At 43.8% G+C, this 12,136-nt stretch overlaps 1 non-coding gene across 1 annotated transcript; it reads left to right on the top strand.

Annotated features, from left to right (window-relative positions):
- Positions 1 to 1,758: 1,758 nt before the first annotated feature.
- Positions 1,759 to 1,860, top strand: LOC141425247 (U6 spliceosomal RNA). The gene has a single exon (XR_012450328.1). It is a non-coding gene; the product is annotated as a U6 spliceosomal RNA (small nuclear RNA).
- Positions 1,861 to 12,136: the final 10,276 nt, after the last annotated feature.

Below are 12,136 nucleotides of genomic sequence, written 5' to 3'. Positions count from 1 at the left end.
GCCTGAAGACCTCTTTCTGCGCAGCCTGGCTGTAGAAGCCTCTGCTTTTAAATTTGGAGATTGTGGCGTAAAGACACTTGTACCATCTTTCTTCCAATTAAGATTTGTGCTACTGGTAATTATTAATGCAATACCCAGCTCTAATAAGTAAATAATAACCCCAAGATGTGGGGAACTCACAAAGAAATCCAAATAACCTATAAACATGCAAAAAAAGATTGTCACCAAGATTTAAGAGGCAGAAAGCCAACGATGAGACATTTTCCCACCTATCGCACTGACGAAGATGAAATGCCAAATACTGCACAAATGTGGCTTGATGGACATTCCTTTAAAATTCAGACCTGTGCAGCCTTCTTTTTTAAATTATGTTTTCGTTTTTACATTTACTCACTTGTGTATACATTGTTTGGGCCACCACCACCCCTTCCCCCAACACATTCTTCTAAAGAGAGTTTTATAGCTGGGTGCCAGTGGCTCACGCCTGTAATCCTAGCTACTCAGGAGGCAGAGAGCAGGAAGATCGTGGTTTTGAAGCCAGCCTGGGCAAATAGGTCTCGAGATCCTATCTCAAAAATACCTAACACATGCACAAATGAATAATAAAACAATTAAAAAAAAAATTAAAAAATTAAAAAAAAATACCTAACACAAAAAGGACTGGTGGAATGAAGGTGTAGGCCCTGAGTTCAAGCCCCAGTACAGCAAAAAAAAAAAAAAAAAAAAAAAAAGAGACTTCTGGGGAACCAGGCACTGGTGGCTCACACCTGTAATCCTAGCTACCCAGGAGGCAGAGATCAGGAGGATCACAGTTCGAACTCAATGGGGTCAAATAGTTCATAAGACTCTTATCTTGGAAAAATCCTTTACAGAAAAGGACTGGTGGGGTGGCTAAAGTGGAGGCCCTGAGTTCAAACTCCAGCACTGCAAAAAAAAAAAAAAATGGTGGAGTGTCTCAAGCAGTAAAAGCACCTGCCCAGCAAGCATGAGGCCTTGAGTTCAAATCCCAGCACTGCAAAAAATTAAATAAATAAAATTAAAAATAAAGACAACTCAAAAATGCAGAGTAAAGGCTTTGTTTGCCTCAGCAGTTCCGTTTGAGAAGTTTGTTCATCGCAGAGTTCTAGGTCAGATTAAAACTCTAGGAAAACAAACAAACAAAATAATAATAATAATAAATAAAAAACGCTAGGAAACAAGCTGGGCCTAGTGTGTGCAAAGGCCTGGGTTCAATCCCCAACTGTGAGGGGGAGGGAGAAAGAGGGGAGGGGAGAGGGGGAGCGGGTCAAGATGCAAAGGATTTGTTACAAAACCAAGTCACTCTGCCTCCCACAGTGGAACATTGAGCAACCACCAAAGGGGGTGGGGCTAGGCATGCATGGCGGCACACACCTGTAATCCCAGCATTCAGGAGGCTGAGGCCAGCCTGAGCCACACAGGAGACTGTGTCTCAAAAAAACAAAACCAAAAACAAGCAAGAGATGCGACCCTTAGGTGTGAATGACAGAGGAACAGATACATGATTAAAAACAAGTTTCAAAGTAGCCTTTGAAGACAGTCCTGGTTTTTCCTAAAAGTATTACTGTATCACGTGTGTGTACCTGAGCCTGTGTTTATGTGCGTGTGTCTGTGTGTACGTGAGTCCATGTGTGTGACTAAGGAGATACGAGCTATTAATCCGTTTTCTCTGGGGAGGGTATTATAGAGACTCTGTCATTTTGTATTCTCACACATCTGCACTGTTTTAAAATGTTTTCAGTGCTCTCTGGAAACACATGTACTAACACTGGACCAATACAGCGATTAGCACGGCCACTGTGCAAGGATGGCAAAGAAATCCCTGAAGTGTTCCATATTTGAAAAAAAAAGAAATAAAGACACTTTACCAACAAAATATTTATTCTGATTAGAAAAAAGATAAAAATATTTCCACTTAACATACTCAAAGAAAATACCTATTTATTAAAGAAAATACAGAAAAGCGGAATCAGAAGTCCAACTCTCCCTGGTCCTGCCTCACAAAAGCCTCTGCAATACCACTTTGATTCTCTCTTTTTTGGGGGGTGGTACCGAGGTTTGAACTCAGGGCCTTGCGTTTGCTAGGCAGGCGCATTGCCACTTGCACCACACCTCCAGCTCCCCTTTGGCTTTTCTCATCTTTTGTCTCAGCCCTTTTTAGATAGCTGTTGTCATTCGGCATAAATAATTTCACATTCTGTTTTTCTTATACCCAATGCTTTTTTTGTTTTTGTTTTTTTCTTTTCTTGGAACAGGGTCTTGTTATATAGCCTAGACTGGCCTCAAATTCAAGATCCTCCTGCCTTAAACTCCTGAGTGCTGGGATTACAGGTGTGCCCCACCAGGCCTGGTATCCACCCAACATTTTAATGTGAGCATTTTCCCCATCATGAGAAAGCCCTCACTCTGTCAGTCTAGTTGGGTGTGTGACATTCTATGCCTCTTAATTTCCTTCATAGAGTCAGTTTCTTTAGTAACAGTCCTCTCCTCAGACACATGGGCCCGGCCTGATAAGCATTTCTCACTGCTCTTGACCTGAGTCTTGGGTCCCACTCCCTGCTGGAATGTCATTCAGTGGAATGACTGCATTCAGTGGAATGAATGCATGCTGGAAGGAACCAGCATGTCTCCATCCCGTGGTGCTACTTGCCAAATTGTTCTGCAATGTGGGACCTGCCTGCAGTCAAGACAAGTGCAGGAGCCACCCCCTGCCCCAGAGGAAATATTCTATTTCCTGCTCTAGGGAGGCCAGTTTCTTTCCTTAGGGACTCGACTCAGCTCCAGTCCTTTCAGGAACTGAAAATGCTTATCTTTGGCCCAAACTGAATCCACACTCACACCGTGCACCTGTTTCTCCAAAACAGTGTTCACCTTTGTTCCTCCAAGCCCATCCCTGAAGAGTCCTGTTCCAGAATGTCCCAAAGCCAGAAATGCAGCTGGTCATCTGGAGACTGGCGTAGGAGGGTCTATCAGGCTGCCTGGAGCCAATTGCAGGTCTATAGGTGCAGAATTATGGAATTGTGTTTTTCTTCCTTATGTTTTTCTATTTTCTAAATATATTTTTTTCCAGTAAGTATGTTTTTCAGAATCATATCAAAAAGAAAGTCAGACATGGTAAAGTAAATGCACGTCTGTAATCTAGCATTTGGAAGGCTAAGGCAGGAGAATTGTGAGTTCCAGGATACCCTGAGCTACAGAGTGAGACCCTGTCTCAAAAAAAAAAAGAATCATAGTTACTCAGGAGGCTGAGATTGGGAGGATCATGGTTTGAGGCCAGCCCAGGCAAATAGTTCCTGAGACCTTCCCCTCGCCCCCCCAAAAAAGAACAATCAAAGAAAATGGACTGGAGGCATGGCTCAAGTGATAGAGTGCTTGCTTTACAAGCATGAAGCCCTGAGTTCAAATCCTAATCCCACCACAAAATAATTTTTTAACTGACAAGATATATAAATAAATGGGTTAAAAATCAGTAAAGAGTAAGGGGGGGCGGGGCTCCCGCACCATGGGGAAGGCTGGGATTTGGTGCTCAGTGCCTGGCACATAGTGAGCACTCCAGTTATTTTCTGAATGAGTGTCAGGGTGGGGAAACCGCTGCATCTCCCCTACCAGCTGTGTGTCCATGAAGCATTCAGTAAGCACACTGTGCCTCCAACACCCAGGAGCCAGGTTGGTGGAGGGCAGCAAGGACAGGCACTGGCAGGACTGTGCTGCAGGGAGCCCTGCAGGGTCGAAGACAGAATGCTGGATCAGGAAGGGTGGGTAAGAAGTGTGTGGGGCTGGGAGGGGGTGCAGGTGTTCCAGGCCATGAATTCACATCGCCTCCCCCCCATTTCTTCACTCACTCAGTCTTTCTGCAAATACTGGCTCTTTGAAGCCCAAACTGCTTCTAAACACTCCCTGCTGCACCTGTTTCTGGAGACTGTTTCTGGAGCACGTCCTGTGTGCTGGGCTCTGACCTAATGACTGGAGATCCAGCAAGATTATCTCTGTCCTGAGCACATTTACGTGCAAGCAGCCGGTGAGGAAACAAGTGCTAGAATGGCCAGGGTCACGCCAAGAAGAGCAGTCATTGGTAACAGATGGCCTAGAGGGTCAGAGTAAGGAAGGAGTGCAGGCCTTTTGGATGTTATGAGCAGACACAAGAGTAGATATCTAGAGGAGGAGCAAAAGGTGACAGCCCCAGGTGGGAATGAACTGGGTATGCTCAAGGGGGAACAGCAAAAAGAGGCCACTGGAGATGACTGAGCAGGCCATTGGATTGCCGATGGAACTCAGGTCTCACGTGATTAGCACATGGCACTGTACCACCCAGCAATGCCCCCAGTCCCCAACTGGCATTTTTATTTTTTTTTATTTTATTTTTTTATTTATTTTTTTTTCTTTTATTATTCATATGTGCATACAAGGCTTGGTTCATTTCTCCCCCCTGCCCCCACCCCCTCCCTTACCACCCACTCCGCCCCCTCCCGCTCCCCACCCAATACCCAGCAGAAACTATTTTGCCCTTATTTCTAATCTTGTTGTAGAGAGAGTATAAGCAATAATAGGAAGGAACAAGGGTTTTTGCTGGTTGAGATAAGGATAGCTATACAGGGCATTGACTCACATTGATTTCCTGTGCGTGGGTGTTACCTTCTAGGTTAATTCTTTTTGATCTAACCTTTTCTCTAGTTCCTGGTCCCCTTTTCCTATTGGCCTCAGTTGCTTTAAGGTATCTGCTTTAGTTTCTCTGCGTTGAGGGCAACAAATGCTAGCTAGTTTTTTAGGTGTCTTACCTATCCTCACCCCTCCCTTGTGTGCTCTCGCTTTTATCATGTGCTCATAGTCCAATCCCCTTGTATTTGCCCTTGATCTAATGTCCACATATGAGGGAGAACATACGATTTTTGGTCTTTTGAGCCAGGCTAACCTCACTCAGAATGATGTTCTCCAATTCCATCCATTTACCAGCGAATGATAACATTTCGTTCTTCTTCATGGCTGCATAAAATTCCATTGTGTATAGATACCACATTTTCTTAATCCATTCGTCAGTGCTGGGACATCTTGGCTGTTTCCATAACTTGGCTATTGTGAATAGTGCTGCAATAAACATGGATGTGCAGGTGCCTCTGGAGTAACAGTCTTTTGGGTATATCCCCAAGAGTGGTATTGCTGGATCAAATGGTAGATCGATGTCCAGCTTTTTAAGTAGCCTCCAAATTTTTTTCCAGAGTGGTTGTACTAGTCTACATTCCCACCAACAGTGTAAGAGGGTTCCTTTTTCCCCGCATCCCCGCCAATACCTGTTGTTGGTGGTGTTGCTGATGATGGCTATTCTAACAGGGGTGAGGTGGAATCTTAGCGTGGTTTTAATTTGCATTTCCTTTATTGCTAGAGATGGTGAGCATTTTTTCATGTGTTTTCTGGCCATTTGAATTTCTTCTTTTGAGAAAGTTCTGTTTAGTTCACTTGCCCATTTCTTTATTGGTTCATTAGTTTTGGGAGAATATAGTTTTTTAAGTTCCCTGTATATTCTGGTTATCAGTCCTTTGTCTGATGTATAGTTGGCAAATATTTTCTCCCACTCTGTGGGTGTTCTCTTCAGTTTAGAGACCATTTCTTTTGATGCACAGAAGCTTTTTAGTTTTATGAGGTCCCATTTATCTATGCTATCTCTTAGTTGCTGTGCTGCTGGGGTTTCATTGAGAAAGTTCTTACCTATACCTACTAACTCCAGAGTATTTCCTACTCTTTCTTGTATCAACTTTAGAGTTTGTGGTCTGATATTAAGATCCTTGATCCATTTTGAGTTAATCTTGGTATAGGGTGATATACATGGATCTAGTTTCAATTTTTTGCAGACTGCTAACCAGTTTTCCCAGCAGTTTTTGTTGAAGAGGCTGCTATTTCTCCATCATATATTTTTAGCTCCTTTGTCAAAGATAAGTTGATTATAGTTGTGTGGCTTCATATCCGGATCCTCTATTCTGTTCCACTGGTCTTCATGTCTGTTTTTGTGCCAGTACCATGCTGTTTTTATTGTTATTGCTTTGTAATATAGTTTGAAGTCAGGTATCGTGATACCTCCTGCATTGTTCTTTTGACTGAGTATTGCCTTGGCTATTCGTGGCCTCTTGTGTTTCCATATAAATTTAACAGTAGATTTTTCAATCTCTTTAATGAATGTCATTGGAATTTTGATGGAAATTGCATTAAACATGTAGATTACTTTGGGGAGTATAGACATTTTTACTATGTTGATTCTACCAATCCATGAGCATGGGAGATCTCTCCACTTTCTATAGTCTTCCTCAATCTCTTTCTTCAGAAGTGTATAGTTTTCCTTGTAGAGGTCTTTCACATCTTGTGTTAGGTTTACACCTAGGTATTTGATTTTGTTTGAGGCTATTGTAAATGGAATTGTTTTCATACATTCTTTTTCAGTTTGCTCATTGTTAGTGTATAGAAATGCTAATGATTTTTCTATGTTGATTTTATATCCTGCTACCTTGCTATAGCTATTGATGATGTCTAGAAGCTTCTGAGTAGAGTTTTTTGGGTCTTTAAGGTATAGGATCATGTCGTCTGCAAACAGGGATATTTTGACAGTTTCTTTACCTATTTGTATTCCTTTTATTTCTTCTTCTTGCCTAATTGCTCTGGCTAGGAATTCCAGTACTATGTTGAATAGGAGTGGAGATAGTGGGCATCCTTGTCTGGTTCCTGATTTTAGAGGGAATGGTTTTAATTTTTCTCCGTTAAGTATAATGCTGGCTGTAGGTTTGTCATATATAGCTTTTATAATGTTGAGGAACTTTTCTTCTATTCCTAGTTTCCTTAGAGCTTTTATCATGAAATGATGTTGGATCTTATCAAAGGCTTTTTCTGCATCTATTGAGATGATCAAGTGGTTTTTGCCTTTGCTTCTGTTAATGTGGTTTATTACATTTATTGATTTTCGTATGTTGAACCACCCCTGCATCCCTGGGATGAAGCCTACTTGGTCATGGTGAATAATCTTTTTGATGTGTTGCTGAATTCGGTTTGCCATTATTTTGTGGAGGATTTTTGCATCAATGTTCATTAAGGAGATTGGCCTATAGTTCTCCTTTTTGGAGGTGTCTTTGCCTGGTTTTGGGATAAGTGTAATACTGGCTTCATAAAATGTGTTTGGCAGTTTTCCTTCCCTTTCTATTTCGTGGAACAGTTTAAGGAGGGTTGGTATCAGTTCTTCTTTAAAGGTCTGATAGAATTCAGCAGAGAATCCATCAGGTCCTGGACTTTTCTTTTTGGGGAGACTCTTGATTGCTGCTTCAATTTCATTTTGTGTTATAGATCTATTCAGGTGCCAACTGGCATTTTTAAAGATAACTTAATACCACAGTGACCTGTCTTTTTTTCCACTGGCACTTTTTAAAGCCCACTTGAGCATGGCAATACATGCCTGTAATACCAGCTACTCAGGAAGCAGAGGTAAGAGATCTAGGTTCAAGACTGACTCAGGAAAAAGCACCAGACTCTCTCTGAAAATAAACTAAAAGCAAAGGGAGCGGGGGCCGTGGCTCAAGTGGTAGAGCGCTTGCCTAGCAAGCGTGAGGCCCTGAGTTCAAACTCCAGTGGTGGAAAAAAGATAGTTAAGATGTTTTCATCAAGTTTGCAAATGCACATTCTGTGACGTGCTGCATGTTGTATATGCTCTTCCAGTATTTTTGCCACCCAGAGTTGGGGCACAGACTTAGTTCCACTGATTCAAGAAGCATGCCTGTTACATCACACCCTGCCCATACAGTCAGCCAAGACAAGACTTGCTTCCCATTAGAAAATGTCTGGCTTTGTTTCTAGAAGTCAAACGTGCCTGGGTTTGACAATCTTTTCACTCCTGCCCCTTATCTGGGCTGAATGACTGTGGCCCTCACAGATGTGTGGGGCAATCAGTTCCAACTGTCTGTTCATTAAACTTGGGAGATATTTCATAGGAACAGTGCTCCCAAAGACTTGGGTGGGTGGGGCACTTTCCTGTGGGCAGCAGAAAGACACCAGAGAGGGGGCCATGGGACGGCAAGACTGGCCAACCACAGCTTCGAGGAAGCCTCTGCGCTTCCCAGGACTTAAGCAGGAGTGTGTGTGGAATCTACACCCAGGTACCAATGAACAAGGCCAGAGGAAGATGGGGGGACCACCTGCCAAGAAGGATGGTGGCCTGGACTGGGGTGGTAGTTGCTAGGCAGGTACTCTACTGCTTAAGTCACTCCACCAGCCCATTTTCTTTCTTTTAATTTTTTTTTGTAGTCAAAGTGATAAAGTCTATAGGACTGGAGCCTGGCTCAAAGGGTACAGCACCTGCCTAGCGAGCTCCAGACCCTGATTTCAATCCCTAGTACTGCAGAAAAAAGAGAAGTACACTTTTTTTCTTTTTCGGGTATACTGGGGCTTGAACTCAGGGCCTTCACCTTAAGTCACTCCACCAGCCCTATTTTTGGGAAGGGTTTTTCAAGATAAGGTCTCTCGAACTATTTGCCTGGCTGGCTTCGAACTTCGATCCTCCTGATCTCTGCCTCCTGAGTATCTAGGATTACAGGTGTGAGCCACCAGCGGCTGGCAGGAGTACACTTTCGATAGACTGAAATCAGGTCATCTCTAGAGTAAGAATGACTTATGTATTAAGAGGGTTTTTTTATTTTTCATAAGCAGTACTGGGGATTGAACTCAGGACCTGGTGCTTACAAGGCAGGTGTTCTAACACTTGAGCCACACCTCCACCTCTGTTATTTTTAAAATCCAGTCTAATTTTTACGCACAAACTGACCTGGACTATGATCCTGCTATGTTTTCTGCTTAGCTGAGATAACAGGTGAGAACTACCACACCCAGTTTTATTGGTTGAGATGGGGTTTTGTGACCCTTTTTGCCCTGTCTGACCTCAAACCACTCTCTCCGCCTCTCCAATAGCTAGACAGAAATGCTTTGTACGTGTGGCTTCAAGTTCCTTTTATTTGAGGTGGACGATGGAAAGTTGAGAGAATTCTCTCATCCCTCGTTCAGTGACATTCCTATCTTTCCCACTTGAGCACCTAGGATTACAGTCATGAGCACCAAGCCAGGCCCAGTCTCAAGTTCTTGAAAGCTCTTTACAGCCCTGATGGCTTCATTTCTGCACTCCTGGAATACAAGGACTGTGTGCATTGGACCCCCTGCTAGGGCTGAGCTTTCACAGGACTGAAAGGGACTTTATCCCTCTTCTCATTAGGGGTGGGACCTGAGCCCAACGGGACTTTAACCTGTTACCAGAGAAGGGAAAGGATGGGGTGTGGGGGGTAGTCGCCTCAACTTCCCAATTTCAAGTCACAGTCCTTGAAACCCATGACAAAAAGCATTTTGAATTGTTCCACAAAAAGGAAAGACCCAGACTAGAGGAGTGGCTCAAGCGGTAGAGCCCCTGTTTTGCAAGCATGAAGTCCTAAATTCAAACTGCCGTCTTTACTGCTACCGGAAAGCTTAGCCCTGGTAAATAGCTTGGTTTTGAGTCTGGTAAGAGAAGAATTCAGGCAAGACACGAAGATGTAGTAAAAGCACGAAGATGTAGTAATAGCCAAGTTTATTAGAAAAGGAATTTAGTATACCAGGATAAAAGTGGAGAGAAATGGGGGAAAAAGGGAGACCACATGGTGGTCCTCATCTCAATCCTACACTTTCTGCTCTGGGGAACACACATGGTCATTACAACATTGGACCAGGGTGTCTAAAGTGGGTGCTAAAATAGGGAGGTGTCATCAGGCCTGCTCAACTCACAGGGATGAAAAGTGTGTGGGAGGACTTCCATTCGCCAGACATGTCTTTCAGTATTTTTGTCCCTCAACCATCCAAGGAGCCTTGGAGATTGTTGACATCCCAAAGAGAAAGGTAAGGCTGGCAAAGTGGCTCAAGTGATAGAGCACCTGCCTCAAAAGCATGAAGTCTTGAGTTCAAACCCCAGTACTGCAAAACAAAACAACACAAAACAAAGCTCCCAAAATTATCAAAGAGAAAGATGGATCCAGATAGCCCTGGAGCGTGGATCCCTGTTCTTGTATCTTAAACATCTAAAAGGAGACGGGAGGAGGGTAGTTCTTCCGGTGTTTTAGTTTTTACTTTCTAGTTTTAATGTCTGAGTGTGGCCCTCTTAGTCCTTTTAATATTTATTAAAATAATGTAATCTCCCTGTCTCCTCATCTCTCCATCCTGTCTCATCCATCACTCATGACTAACTGCTACCTAACAACACCAAAAAAAAAAAAAAAAAAGCAAAGTCTTACAAGGTGGAAGTGTATAAAAAATCCTTTTGCTAAAAGGATTTATTTAGCAAAACAGGAGAGAGCAGGAAGAAATAGAAAAGGGAAGGAGAAGCACTTCCTGCTCGACATGCAGTGGGTGGGGGCAGAGAGGCTCAAAACCCTCAGTCTTTAATGGAGGGAGAGGGACCCTCCATCCTGAAACCCCATCTAGACCCAAGTCATTTTGCTAAGTTTCAAGTATGGCAACAATGGTTTGGGTGAGTTTATCACCCAAACATGGCTAAGATAGGTCTTGTTATTACTGAAAACATGGAGACCGGGGCCTTGGGTGAACTTGTTATTCCAAACCTGGAGATATCGAGGGCATCCATTTTCCATACACACCTCCTAGTCAGTGTCTCCCTTCTTACTCAAGGAGTTTGTAAACCAGGCATCGGTGGCTCACGCCTGTAATCCTAGCTACTCAGGAGGTAGAGAGCAGGAGGATCTTGGTTTGAAGCCAGCCCTGGCAAGTAGTTCTGGAGACCATATCTTGAAAAAAACCCATAACAAAAAAAGGGCTGGTGGAGTGGCTCAAGGTGTAGGCCCTGAGTTCAAGCCCCAGCACAGCCAAAAAAAAAAAAAAAAAAGGGAGATTGTAATTCACTCACCACCTAAAAGAAGGGAGAGGATGGGGGTGGAGCTTGCTATGATAATGGTTTTTCAGTCTCTATTTCCTGTTTCTGTTTTAATTGCTATCTGTCTTTTTAAATATTTTTAAATTATTTAAAATTTCCTTGTCACTTCACCCATTTATCCTGTCTCATGGACCTCCTAACCCATGATGCTTGGAGGGGGGTCTCTGTGGGTAGGTTGACCAGATGCCCCTGGTCATTCTCAAATGTGTCCTGGGGAAGATAATAAATTAGAAGCTCCCCCTGCCACCATGGGCTATAGGACTCACCTATACCCCCATCTCTGAAGGCCCATAGACAGCTAGCCTCCAGCAGTCAGCGTGAACAGGCAGGGAGTAACTCCAAGTTAGCAGTCATGTGCCTCCCCCTACCTCCCCCCACGTGTCTGCTGGGCCCTTGTCTGCCCTCCAAATAAGCCTTTTCCAGAAATACAAGCCACAACCTGCCTAGGTGAGAATGGCTTATGTGAGTTCCCAGTCCTGCTAAGTGTCCTTGTCCCTAGAAGACCAGAACAAAGCTTGATCGTCTTTCCTCCTCTTTCTGAAGGCAAAGCTGTGAGGGCCTCAGATTATGTGAAATTCAAGTTCATTTTTTAAGAAGATTGTCTCCAGGGCAAAAGACCAGGGCACGACAGGAAACCTGAGGTCTATCCCAGTTTTAGTATCTTATTAAATGACCTTGGAGGAATCTCTTGCCTCCCCTAGGCCTAAGTTTCTCTTTTGGTAAAAGAAGGCCATTGGAGCCAGGGGTGGTGAAACATGCCCGTAATCTCAGCACTCAGGAAGCTAAATCAGGATGATCATGAGTTCTAGATGAGCCTGGACCACAGCGCAAGACCCTGTCTCAAAAACCTAAAAAGGCCATTGGACTAAGGGGCTCTCTGAGGAACTAAAACTTCTATTTCAGCAAATATTGGTGTTTTAGAACCAGGGTCCCCTCACCCCTACCCTGATCTTGTCACACCAGAGCCCCAGCCATGAATCCGGAGTACCTTGCCCAATTTCTAAGAGTGATGATGTGTGGTTTGGAGACACAGACACTGTGACTCAGCACGTGATCCTGCTGAATCAGATGGCTTCACAGGCCGTGAAAGGCCAGGAGGTCTGTGGTTGGGCATCCACCCCAGGCATGTGACCCGCGAGCTGCAGGCTGTGGCTTCTTCAAGGCTGGGAGCCCAAGCAGGGCCTAGGG

This window comes from Castor canadensis, chromosome 7 (genome assembly GCF_047511655.1).
Source record: "Castor canadensis chromosome 7, mCasCan1.hap1v2, whole genome shotgun sequence".
NCBI lineage: Eukaryota > Metazoa > Chordata > Mammalia > Rodentia > Castoridae > Castor > Castor canadensis.
This window is presented reverse-complemented; position numbering and strand designations above follow the sequence as displayed.